The sequence below is a fragment of the Gossypium arboreum genome, chromosome 13, assembly GCF_025698485.1.
Source record: "Gossypium arboreum isolate Shixiya-1 chromosome 13, ASM2569848v2, whole genome shotgun sequence".
In the NCBI taxonomy this organism is placed as follows: Eukaryota; Viridiplantae; Streptophyta; class Magnoliopsida; order Malvales; family Malvaceae; genus Gossypium; species Gossypium arboreum.
Window position 1 is genome coordinate 6,284,203 of NC_069082.1, and position 14,673 is coordinate 6,298,875.

At 25.0% G+C, this 14,673-nt stretch overlaps 2 long non-coding RNA genes across 3 annotated transcripts; one reads left to right on the plus strand and one right to left on the minus strand.

Moving 5' to 3' along the window:
- The first annotated feature begins 11,321 nt into the window (after nt 1–11,321).
- Nucleotides 11,322–11,694, plus strand: LOC128286868 (uncharacterized). The gene is made up of 2 exons (XR_008277531.1): nt 11,322–11,369; nt 11,562–11,694. It is a non-coding gene; the product is annotated as an uncharacterized LOC128286868 (long non-coding RNA).
- On the minus strand, nt 11,422–12,426 carry LOC108463285 (uncharacterized). Of its 2 annotated transcripts, XR_008277530.1 has the most exons (3): nt 12,118–12,420; nt 11,887–12,039; nt 11,422–11,790 (listed from the first exon to the last, which is right to left on the minus strand). It is a non-coding gene; the product is annotated as an uncharacterized LOC108463285 (long non-coding RNA). The 2 variants fall into 2 exon arrangements; XR_008277529.1 differs by having other exon boundaries at nt 11,887–12,426.
- Nucleotides 12,427–14,673: the final 2,247 nt, after the last annotated feature.

Genomic DNA, 14,673 nt, shown 5'->3' on the forward strand with positions numbered 1-14,673 from the left:
CTGCCCGGTTGAGTTTCGGGCAACATGATAACCGTTGGATACAATCATCTTGTTGATCGAAGGGCTGTTAGAGGTTTGAGAGGTGACCGAAGGCTGACCGGGTGATCTGGCGTGAACGGTGGAGATGAGGCATATGGGTACACGTGTAAGGAGTGGGACCGTTGATGGAGATCGTAGATTTGGGTTTAGGTTTGGGGTGAATTTGGGGTGCATGTGGCGTGAATTTAGGGTTTTTTATGGGGGGAGTGCGGCCCCCACCACGGGGTGATGACGTGGACGGAAAGCCAACTGGGTGGTCCGGCTTTAGCCGGAAGCCACACGGCATGTGTGTTCCCAATGGTGTGAAACATCAAGGGTAATATGGTAAAATAAACTCAAAAAACTTAGGGATTAATTGCACTAAACATCTTCAATTATCATCTATATTTTAAATTAATCCCCGAACTTCACAAAAGTTCTAATTGAATTTATAAAGTATCAACGTGGTATCAATTTAAATCATTCTATCAACTTGAGGGTTAAATATTAGCTCAAATATGAAGGAAAGCATATTTAAAATGTATAATTCAGAATTTCGTCTCTCTACTTTACAGAAATTGAAAAGTTAGTCTATCTACTTCAATTTGTCATTTTTTTTTTTACACATTACAAGAATTGTTAAGTTAATTTAATTGTTGGTAAACATGTAAATTTGAGTTGTTGATTTTCGCGAACTTGTTGTTGCAAATAAATCATTGGACAGGTGATTTTTATTAATTTCATGCATATACATTGTTGAATTAATATGCATTTAGGTGTGTTACCCAATTGGAATAACTTCTTAATTTTTATAAAGCATGATGACTAAATTTTGATAAAATAAAGTGGAATGATTAACTTTTAATTTTCGTAAAAGTATAAAATTTATAATTAAATCATATTTAAAACACGATAATTAAGCTTTAAACTCATCATCACTCATCACATGAATAATTTGGGTATGACATAATAAAAAATATTTAACTTTAATAACGTTTTTTTTTAATTTACACATCAAATCTAAGTTGCTAATGTAAAAGGTATATACATCTTTAAAGTTTTTTATCCACGTATTTTAAATATAATACAATCAAATTCGAGTTGACAATTAACACTTGGTGTTATGCTGATTAATGATTTAATTTAATTTTTTTAAAATTAGGATCAATTTAGAATTTGAATTGTAACTTGGGGACATCTTAAGAATTAACCCATTATATATTAGTTAATTGAAAGATAATAAGAACGGGGTAAATCAGTCAGCCTCAGTTCCCTAAAAATGTCCTCATGTTTCTTCAAATCAGGTGTTCAACTACTATTAAAGTTCCCAAAAATACCTTTATTTTTCTATTTTAATATTTTCTTACAAAAACAGCGTTTGATTTTTCAATAAAATAATCGATTCATAGTACAATTAAATCAATATATATTTAAGCAATTATAAAATCAAATCAAATTAGTATTAAATCGAAATAAATTAATAATCAAAATAATTTAAACGAAAACTCATTTAATTCTGCGTTGACGATATTAAATGAGTCAACACGTTGATTAGTATAAATTAAGAGTCATAGTTTGATTTTTTCTAGCTAGTCTAAGAAGAATTTACTATAATAATCTTTCTTTCTATTATAGAATATATTTTAATCTGATTTGAAAAAATCCCTTTATATACTTTTAAAGACTCTTAAAATGGGGGCTCTCTGAACTCCACTTTTTCCATCTTCTCCACCAGAAAACTCATTCCTTTAGACTCTAATCACCTCACCAAGAAGAAGGTGAACTGATCAACTGGAGCTACCAAATAAATAATGTATCAACACTTTCTTATTAGTTAATTTTTGAAAATTTGATAGAATGAAATTAATAAAATTATATAGTTTTAAAATTAAAACTTTTCATTATTAAAAATATAAAAGGAAATTATAATAATATATTAATTGCATAGTAATTCCTTTAACAATTTCGTATTATAGTTTTTTTATCAAAAATATTCTTTATTTTATGGATAAATTATAAAAATAGTCACTTTTGTTTGCTTCAAATTACATTTTAGTCACTTATATTTGAAATGTTACGTTTTAGTTACTTACGTTATCATTTTATTACGAAGTGATCACTCTGCCATTAAGCTCTGTTACCTCTCTAACGGCAATCCAAATGGGTTTTAAATGCCAACTAGGATAAGAATAATTTTTTTTAGTCGAAATGGAAAAAAAAACTAAAAGAAAAAGGATTCGAACTATTTTTCTTTTTTTTCCAATTCAATGTGTAATTAATTTAAAATTTTTAATTAATTAAAATTATTTAATTAAAAACTTACTCTCGTCCCAATCAAACATCCAAGTTGGCATTTAACACCCATTTAGACTGTCATATAGGATTGTCGTTAGGGAGATAACGGAGCTTAACGGTAGAGTGACTACTTTGTAACAAAACGATAACGTAAATGATTAAAACGTAATCAAACAAATAAAATTGACTATTTTATAGTTTACTCTTATTTTATTTTCTTTGCTAATATATTTTAAGAAAAAACTTAAACTAACACATTCTTTATAATTTAAACTTAAAATAAAAACACTTTAGAAGAAATCCTAATACCTGATTTACAAACAATGTTGATGACATGTTGAATTGTCAAATTTATACATTTATAAACAATATTGCATTATCTTTTATTTATATGTTTTCTTCAACACATTACTATAAAATATTTTCATCTGATTTTAAGATTTATTTTTTATTTCACGAATCAATATTTTAAATAATACACGAATGAAACTACTATTATTGGATTTCAATGTCAATTTTTGGTAGACAAGGAAAAAAATACTATTATTGGTCAACAATGAGTACTCTTTAAATATTTAGGCAAAGAATTTTGGAGAATATTTATTTAAATATATTTCTCATAGAAAAATTTAAGATAAAATATTGTCAAAGTTTCATTAGGTGGCATTTAAAAATTATAATGAATCAAAAGTGGAGTTCAAAAACTCCAATAATAAATCACACTTTACGGCTTATTGATCAGTTGTTCATCTTCTTTAAAAATATTTTGGATTCTAATTATTTTTATATAAAAATATTTAATAACAATAAATAGAATAATAACATTGTATAATAAGAAATTTCTTTCATGTATTTTCAATGGAATTTAAAACTCCACAAACGATATTAAATGAGTAACACCTGCTCCTTTAGGTGTAACAAAATAATATCTTATTGTGGAATCAAAATTTTCACTAGCAATGTGTTAAATAATATATGACATATTTAAGAACTTACATGAGTAAAACATGGTTAAAATATGCTTTGTGTTATTGCGCTATTCGTACATTTGAAATTTAGTTTATCTACTTTTACTTCAGAATATATCCCACCAACCTTTCGAGTTTAAAAATACAAGACCAAATGTTAACATCGTTAAAATTCTTTTATTGAATTCATATTTATTACAAAATAATTTATGTTATATGACTATCAAGTGAGATTTTTTTTAATTTCAAATTATTGCACCAATAAATTTAATAAAATACTTTAATGGTATTAACAATTGTACTAGAATTTTGAAATATGAAAATATAATGATTAAATTTCTAAAAAAAAACTAAAATTCATATATACTGAAGAATACAAAAATTTTGACGAACATTTTAACCATTTATTTGGGTAAATGACACTTACCTCATAAGGTTTGCTATAAAAATACACTTGTCTTATAATTTAAAAAACCTAATTATCCCTTCATGTTTGGAAAAAAATCGAATAAATCCTAATATATATTTACTGAGTAAATTTTAAATAAAAATAAAAAATTATTATTTATTTATATGTTTTCTTCTCCATTCCTTCATTTTTAATTATAAATAGTAAAAAAATTATAAATAGTAAAAAGATAACTACTTTAAATTTATATTGTAGTAATATAAGACTAAATTGTAACTAAATTATGTTTAACTTCAAGTAAAAAAAGTATTTTAAATGTATATTTAATTCAATTATATATTAATATTGAGATAAATTCATTTAATTTTTTATTTAAAATTAATTAATTATCATTATTTAAAGGGTTTGAATGAAAAATAATTTATTTACAATAAAACCAAATAAATAAAGGGAAAAAAGGATTCAACCCAAAGTGAATATTTAGTTGAATTAAAATTAAGTTAAAATATTTAATTTGTATTTTTATAAAAGAGATAAATATTAAAACTATACATGAATTATAGTTTAATGTGTAACTATATATATGGAATTTTGATTTGATCCCATTCTTGTAAATTATTAACACAATTATCGATATAACATCATTTTATGTTTATATATTGCATACATAAATAATAATATTTATCCAATATAAAAATTAAATTGATGTATTTATTTCTTTAAATGTATATGATTAAATCAAAATTAAAGTTTTCAGTATACATTTAAATCACTATTAGAGTTTCACGTGAATAATTCCACCAAATTAAAGTTTATGTATACAATTACACATTAAATTAAAGTTCATGTATAATTTTGAGATTTATCCTTCTTTAAAAAGTTATATACATAAATATTTAAAAATAGTTTATATTAAAATATAATAATAGTAATTTTATAAATAATTAGATTCTTTTCATCACACTTTTAAGGGGGGGTTTTTTTTTTCTTAGTTATTTTTAGTGAAAAAAGAATTTTATTTTATTTAGTAAAGAGAGCCCAAAACGGCACCGAATTGACAGCCAAACAAACGGAGACCAAAAGGGCAAAACTGGCGGAATCCTAGGTTGATTTTGGCGGGGTATCAACATTGCAATTGGCGGGACGTTAACTTTTAAAAGGGCAAATTTGGAATTAAATGGTCCTTACGGACTCGATGCTGATTGTGATTACAGCGCGCGTGACGCGTGGGAAATAACAAATTGCTAAATCGGAGGTGATGGAGCCCCAAGGAAAGTAGTGAGCGCGTGGGAATACCTTGCCAAGGAAAGGGTAATTATGGCATAAAATAATGGAAGAGAATTATAGACCATGACTTTTGTTTTATTATAATAAAAACATAATATAATTTTTTTAAACAAAACTATATTATTCAAAAAATAAATTAAAAATATTATTTGTATTTTTATCTATTATTAATAATTAATCAACATTACTTATTTTAATACATTAAATCTAACTTCTCGATTGTATAATTCAAAAATACAAAATGAAAGAATTTATTTTACAAATGTAAGATAAAGCTTGAACAACAAATATAACTAGCGTGACTTAAACCTGTGCCTTTATCATTAGGCCATCACATGCGTTAACTAAATCTTTAGTTTGAATTTATATATAACTGTAACACTAATTAAGTGATAATCTATTTATAATGTTAAATATTTGTCTTAATTCATAATATAACCGTAACATTAATTAAGTGACAATCAATTTAAAATAATAGGTATAACTTAATATGAATCCAACTTGTAATTAGTAATAATAATTGTGACACTAATAATTAGAAAATTTAACAAGAAAATAAATAAAATTAAAATTATTTCATGTTTTATATAAAAAGGCTATTGATAAAATTTATATTATATTAAGAAAAATATTTGGTACAACGGAGTTTTTAAAATCCACAAACAAGATCATAGGTTTGACAAGTATCTTATAGGGTATAATAAATTTTAAAAAAATTATTTGTAGAATAAAAAGAAAGTATATTATCAGTATACCCAATACTCACATTTATATTAATAATCTTTTAATATACTTATTTGAAAAGAACCGTGAAAGTAAATACTTCATTAATGATTAAATTACTATTGCTATTATATATTTAATATTTTTGTTCAAATTTTTTCAAACTCATACTATTATAAATGTTGTAGGTTATATTGTAATTCTGACGATAAAAATTATTAAAATTTCACCCACAAACTTAAATAATTGATTTTTGTTGTTTTGTTGCATATAAATTATTGAAGTATTGATTTTATGTTAGTAATTTCAATAAAGTTTAACAATAATATATAATTGAATTAATTTCTCCATTTTTATAAAGTATGATGATCAAAATTTAATAAGTGAAAGTAATAATTTTTTAATTTCATAAAGTACGAGAATACTTTTTATAAATTAAATTAAATTAAAGTAATTAATTTCTCAATTTTCTAAAATAAAAAAATCAAAATCCTGATTAAATACATTATTAATTCCCCAACTTAAATATAAAGCAAGATTATGATTAATTAAGTAGAAGAGCATGTATAAAATGGACCATAAAACATGAACAATATAAAATTAACATTTAAAATTTTTATATTTTAATTTTTATATATTTTCTAACATTAACTAAATCTAAATTATATATGTATATTTTTCAAATTATGTTAATTATCCAAGTTTACAAAATTACCCATAGCCTCTCCCAACCTATAAATAGAAAGATAATACGTTTCAGCGCACTTAAACTCATATCCTCCTGTATTAGTAATAATACCCGTGTCAATCGAGCTAAAACTCAAAGGGCAACAAAAATACTTTTTATATTTGTATTTATTATTAAATCAAATAAATATTTTTGATTGTTTAATTTGAAATCCAATTGATAAGTCAGAAGGTAGAATATTCTTTGTCTAAGCTCCATTTAGTGACAGTTTCATTTCATTTTACATCAAAATGATACAACATCCAGTAAGAACATGCCACATGGCATATTTTATTTAATTAATTTTTGGATTCAAATAAAATAAAATAAATAGTTTAAATACCACTTATAAAAAAAATTAATGTTACTTTTGATAGGAATAGTGTGTAATAAATTAATTCAATTGGTAATATTTAGTCATTTTCGTGACTTATTTTTAGCACAAAGATTTTTCGTTTATTTTGAATTGGTATTTTTTTACAAGAGTTTTTACTTGTTTTCTAATTTCAAGTTTTAAATTATATTAATTATTTTTCATTTTATGTCTACCTATTATAATACATATATAATGAACAAACATATTATTACACTAATAATTAAACGAAATATAAGTACACTTAAATGAAAATTTTTGATATAATTTAAATGTGGATTTTATATTTAAAGGTAAACTACAAAAATTGTCACTTTTGTTACATTTTAGTCACTTTTGTTAAATTTTAGTTACTTATGTTTGAATGTTACGTTTTAGTCACTTATGTTATCGTTTTGTTACGAAGTGATCACTCAACCATTAAACTCCGTTACCTCCCTAATGGCAGTCCTACATAACAATTCAAATGGGTTTTAAATGCCAACTTAGATATCTAGTTACTGAGATGAAAATCAATTTTTAATTAAAAAATTTTAACTTGGATTGTCACGTAGAGTTTAACGGTAGAGTAACCACTTCGTAACAAAATGATGACATAAGTGAATAAAACATAACATTTCAAACATTAATAACTAAAATATAATCTAAAACAAATAAAAGTGACTATTTTTATAATTTACCTTATATTTAAACCTTATTTAAATTAAACGCATTAGTAGGAAGAAGAAGAATGTTCCTTTCCCATTATTCTTTGCTTAAACAGCCAATTTAGTACTTAATTTTGTTCTCAGACAAATCCTAGTTGTAGAATTTTTTAATATAAATATTAAAGTGAAAGAATATATACACGTATGTATGCATAATATGCTTTTTTTTTAGTGCATGAGTTTTTCACCAATAAGTTTTGATTGAAATAATATTTAAAATAATTTAAAGTAGACTTTTTTTTATTGAGTTCTAGTTCAGTTAATATTGAAATTTTTGTCTATGGAGGAATATATTGATTCGAGCGTGCTGAAACGCATTTATTTTTCTATTTAAGGATTGGGGAAGAAGTATAGGTAGTTCTAAGCATTTATATTCAAAAAAGAGTAGACTTCTGTTGACTATTTCATTTTTGTAATTCTTGTTCAAAATTATACAAATGTGTTAAGTTATTAAAAGTTTTTTCTTCTAAAATGATAAATTCAAGACTTTAAACAAATAAATTACTAAATTAAATTTATTGTATTAAAGTCTATTGTTTTTTTTCATTTGTTTTAGAAAAAATATATACACTAATTTTATAACTTGAAATTTAGTTATATTGTCAATATAATTTTAATTTGACCTGTATAAATTCTTGTAATTCAATTCAAATAAATTTATTCGACTCTACTCGATTCAAATTTCTTTTACTCGATTTAATTTATAACAATCTCAATTTAAATTAGGTTATTAAAATAAATCTTACCAATTCAATTTTTTCCACTCAATTCAACACGTTAAAACTAAAGCTTTTGAATTGCTTAATTCAATCGGTTAACTTACTGAAATGAAAATTAGATATTTGATTAATTTGACTTTCGATTCAATTTTAAAAATTAATACAACGATATCATACGTAAAGTTATCATATAATTTTTTTTACCTGTATGCAAAATATGAGATAAATATTAAACTTATATATGAATTTTGATCAAATATGTAATGTTATAAATGAACTATGATTTTATCAGATTTTAAATTTTATTTGATTTAATTTTCACAAATCACAAACACAATTTTCAATATAGTACCATTTTATGTTTACATATGTTGTATACATATATAAATTTATTTATCTAACATAAAATAAAGCGATGTATTCATTTATTTAAAGACATATATTTGAACCATAATTAAAATTCGTATATATAATTACACCAATCAAAATTATATATTAAATCAAAATTAATACATAATTTTAAGATTTAATTCTCAAAATATTAGTTAAATTGGTGGATCCTGCACTATATGCTAAAGGTAAAATTAGTTGATCTACTATAAAGTAAGTAATTTAGTCTTTAAAACAAAAAGTAAAAACTTTAAAAGGCAGTAGTTTTTGTTTAGGTATTCATCGTTTTGTAATTAGGGTATTTATTGTCGGTAATAATAATTATCTTTTATTATAAATATTTTTAAAAGATAAATAATTAAATATAAAATGTGTTCCATTTCTAAAACGGAAATTAAACCCCACATCATATCTTGTGATTAAAAGATAACAACCTTAAACTTTTAAAAAATTCCAATTTATGGTGTTTAAAGCGACGTGAACCTCCTTCAATTTAAGGTTTTTTTTTTTAATGTAAGAATTAAATTATTCATTTTTTCTTGCCACTTTAATTCACTTGATGTCAGCTTCCTTTAACGTTTATTCTTCCCATTGTTAAAGTATAAGAATTTTGAAAAAAAAATTATTGGAAAAAAGAAAAAAGGAAGTATAAGATTTTAGAATTAACTGAAATTATCTTTAACTTTTTGGTTAGAAAAATGACAATAAAATAGACGTTGATAATGACAATAGAATAATTATAAAATAATAATAAAAAAAATATATAGATTTTACGTGAAAATTCTTTCAAGAAAAAATCACGGACAGAAAATAAGAGATTCACTGTTGAAAAAATGAAAAATACAAAAAGAGTTTTGACTACATCTATTTAAAGGTTGAAAAACCCTATTCTAATCAATGTTAAATAGAGAAGTATAGTTCTATATAGATTCTACTTGTATAATACTTAGCCTCTCGCCTCCACAGATCCCCTTATTTTGTCAATGTATTTATTTTTTCAATAAGTGATAGAATTCAAGTTACACAAACTTTAACCACTTATTTTTCGTATTTGAATTAAATTTAAATCCTGAAATTATCATTATCGAAAAAACTTTAATATAAGTACCACCCTCCGCTCTAACAAAATTATTTGCCAACATCTAACTTAACTTTGATAATTTGTTTTTGACTAAAAGAAAGAAAAAAAAATGAAAGAAAGGGCAGAATATTTACTAAGATTATTTTGGGGGAGGGTTAGTTGAGGGATGTATGACACTTCAAGATAGGGTCTAGGGTTTGAACAAATAGTAAGGGGAAGTGGTGGGTATTTGTATCTTTCTTCTACATGATTCTAGAACCTTCTTCATTGCTTTGCCATTTGCATTTGCTATAATGCCCTTAGAAAAGGACTTTTCTTGAAAAAGAAAAAAAATTGTTGCTCTCTTTGAATAATATACAAAAATGAAATTTCATTATTATACTTTTTCTTTTAATCCCAATTTTTTTCTCCTAATGTATGATGCAATTGATTGGTATTTAATTAAATTCATAATTATTGAAATGTTTTGAATGGAGAAACTTCAAATTATGTCATTGATTAATATATATTATGTAGATGACCAACTTATCTTTTGGGGAAGATCAAATTATTAAAATTTTGTTGTTTCACAAAAGTTTTGGGGTATCTTCTACATTTAAGATGCTAGATTTAATTATAATATCAGTCTTTGTATATTTTACATATTTACAATTTAGTCTTTTATTTTTAATTTCAGGAATCTAATAATCTATTCTCTTGAGCTGAAAATTTTAACAATTTTTATTCAATCAAAAACTTTAAAATCTCGTATGCAACATTTTTATTTGTTTATTTGAATTTTTAAGTGCGTAATATTAGCAATGTGGCTAAATTTATTTTTGTGTTTAAAATGTAATAGTAATCTTTTAATTGAATTATTAAGTGGATTTTAATTATTAAATTTTTTAATGTAGAAAATCTTAGAATTAAAGTAGAAAGATTAAATTTTAAAAATATAAAGATTAAAAGTGTAATTAGATCAAAATAGTATTGTATTTACTTAATGATTATGTATTTTTGCTTATTGTTAATTAATTTTAAATTAAATTCTATACAAAATTAAATCTTGCCCATGTTTCAAATCACCATCTCACCCTACTTTGACATGTACATTCTCATTTGTGCAATAAATTAAGCTCTCTTTTAACAAATGGACATACAACTAAAACCATAGATGAAAATGTTGATAATACATGTTTTTCCCTCAAAATCCTTTTGTGCTATATCTTCATTTTAAACGAGACATTTAATCTTATAAATTATTCTGGTTTAGTAATGTATTAAATTAAATTCGATTTTATGATAATTTAAATTCAATTTGACTCGATTACACTCAAACTTGAAAAATAAACAATACTCTGAATAATTAGTGGTTTCTATTTATAAATAGAAATGCTTAAAAAAGGATAGCTATATGTGGGGTTTATTATCACAAATTTTGCTTGAATTGTAAGAGATTTTGGGTCATCCATTGTGTTGGAGCCACCTACTACAAAGTGCTAAGCCATCAAGCCATTTATGCCTGCCCCCCCAATTTCTACAATCTAAAATGATTGAATGGTGTATGTGGATCTAAAGTTAGGCATTAAGATGGCAACAAGTGTTCCTTTCCATATATATATATTAGTCGTCTTTTATCATGATCAATTGGTCAATCACATGATCCACAGCTTTGTTGTTGATAGCTTAACATGTGACTCTCTAAGCCTTGTTTTCATTTTCACTTTTTGATACACACATTAAAATACCTGCAAAATCACTCTCTCAGATTGTAGAAATATATAAGAATTGGGATTTCTGTTACTTGTATATATGAAAATACATACAGATTTGTTAATTCCCATCAGCATAATATATAATATAATATAAGTTATTGCTGATGCAGGATCTCAGCCCTGAATCATATCACAGAGGGGTTGTAGTTGCAGCAGTCATCCAAAGAGAAAGCAACAGCATAAAGCTTCCATGGCTGCAAATGACAAACAAGATCACCTTCTTCAACAATATAATATAAGTTATTGCTGATGCAGGATCTCAGCCTAGAATCATATCACGGAGGGGTTGTAGTTGCAGCAGTCATCCAAAGAGAAAGCAACAACATTAAGCTTCCCTGGCTGCAAATGACAAACAAGATCACCTTCTTCAACAATATCTTTGAAAAAATAATATTTGCGTGTATATATATTCTATACATTTAAACGCAAACTTACAGTTTTTTTTTTTAAAAAAAAGGACTGCAGAGCACATACGATCCCTCAAGAAAAAAAACCAGGTTTCTCCACTAGGTGGTGGTGATACAGAGGAGTCGGCCCTTGATAAACACTTCAACCCCAAATTTTTGACAGCTAAAAATGGATCTAAAACTGTATAAAATTCATCAAACCAAGATTTCCCATTCGTATGATTTGATAAGAACAGAAGAGATGGTGATGATTTGATACCTGGAGGTCTGTCAGGCATATAGGTTGTAGGTTTGGGATTAAAGCAGACAGCCATGGCAGGTCCTTGCACAATTTATGCATGACAAAACAGAGAATCATAAGCAAAGAATTGGAACCAGGAAGGGAAATGGAAAAAAAAAAAATCATTGGAACAATGCTTATTTCATAAACAATACAGTGCTTTCACATCAATATAACAAATTGTATAAATGTATTTTATATTACATGAACTCAACTTTTAAGACAATTATTATGAGTATGTTGTCTTGATGAACATTAATAAAGTTAAAGGAAAATACTGTAAAAAGGGTAGGCGTGGCAAAAAGTAAAAGCTGTTTGCACTTTATTTGATTCTATCAGAAGTTTCCTGGAAGTGGGTTCAATATTTGTTCAGATTCCGACAGGTCTTTTGGTCTGGTCTGATAAACCAATAGTTTTGTTTTTCTTCTCCTTTTATTATTTATTATATTATATTATCTTTGTTCAAGCAATTAGGTGATTATTGATATATTTTTTTTCTTTTGTTATGGTTTAATTAAACATGTGGGGTCATTGGCCTTTGGATTATGAGAATATTCACTTATATATGTGAATTGGATTAATTCACTTGATTTTAAGTCCCATTCATTTTTTGTTTTAGGCTTAATTGAATGATCCTTTTAAATTATATCATTTTAGTTTTTCTCTAATTTTTTCTTGAATTAAATACTTAAATTATAATTTTGTGGTCATAATAATCTTCAACCATCATTTAGAAATATATAAATTTCTTACCACGTGATCTCTTTTAATTATTTAATGATATTTTAGTAATTTTTTCGTAATAATAACACATCATTTTAGTAATTTTTTATCTATAATTTTGAACACTAAACCTTAAATATCGAACTCCAAACTCGAATCCCGTTTAAAGTTTTGAGTTTCAAGATTCAGGAAAAAATTATCAAAATTATATATCAATGAGATAAAAATTTATTAAAATATTTTTAAATAATCAGAAAAAATCATAAATAATGTGATAAGAATGATTCATAAATTAATTACTAAAAAATTATATCAACCAATCAAAAATTGAAAAAGGTGACATTTTATTATATAAAAATAAAATTTAAAATTATATTTTTCCTGTTAATCTTCTTCTCTTCGAATTCCTCCTTTTTTATTCCCTTCTCTCTCTCCCATCTTCATGTAATTTATAATTTAATTTTCATTTGCTTTAGAATAAGTTATTTTACTCAAATAAAAAAAATCACATAAATGACTTTGATTTAAAAACAATCATCTAAATAATTTGAGATGAGCAGTAAAATTGAGTTATACGAAATAGATAACCAACACTACTATTTTTTTTATTAAAAAATAACTTTTGGGGTTTCGGACACCAGATGATTGACACTCAAAATTTTTTTTAAAACTTTTTTTTGGTGCTAGCACACTGATGGTTGTCACCCTTTTATTTTATTTTTATTTTTTTAGGCGTCGGTGCTGGCCAACAAAGGCTCGAACTCACCCAACAAAAAGGGATTAGACTACTTATCATGTTTGTTAATTATTATTACATCGCTGACATTATTATTAAATTTAAAATAATTTTTGAATTTAATATGCACAATTAAATTAAATTTTTTGATAAAATTAGAACTTGCTTTAATAGTTTTCATCTTTTATAATAATTCAAATAAATATTGTTTTAAATTTATAAATATATTACATGTCACTTTTTATAGGTAACGTAATTAAATTTTTGGGTTATTTAAGTAAAATAGTCCTTTAAAATCCAAATGAGAATTTTATTTATTTTCTTATTTATGTATTTTCACTTCTTTTCTTTAACATTTGTTTTTTCATTTTGGGTTTCGTTGAAGGCACATCTCCGGATTTGATTCATCCTGTTCTTTATTTTACTTTCAATTTTTGTTTTTATTTTTATAAAAACCATCAAAATGACCACAACCGTTGAATTCCCCAAATACAAACCCTAACCTTAGCCTTATTTAAACTTGAAACCACCATTAAAATCCAAGTGGAGGCCAATGATTTCGAGTTTACAAGATGTAGCAGTAGTTCATTGGGTCGGGTTTTTAGTCGATTGCCCAATCTACCGATTTAGACCTCGTCTGTTCTTGTATTCGGATGCTGAAACACTTATGACATATTAGTGACTCACACAACCAATTATGAATGGGTTGTGGAATCGAGTTTGAGCCTAGTTAAAATATTATTAAATTCGAGCTTAAAATTTAGAGTTTGATATTTGATTTAAACTTAACCGAACATCTATTTTTGAGTTCGATCTCGGCTTGAGATATAATCGAGTTATTCGAGCTCGAGTTCAATTAATCTTGTTTATCAATTTTTATACTAAAGTTAGAACTCGTGTTCAACTCAATAATTAAGCTTGAGGTTAATAAAATATTAAGGGCAGTAATGTAATTTAATAATATAAAAAATATGAAAAGCTCAATAAGACTCATGAGTCGTTCGAGTCAAGTATTACTAAGCTCGAATTCAGCTTGACCAATAGCTCAAACTCGAGCTCGGCTCTATAATTACCGA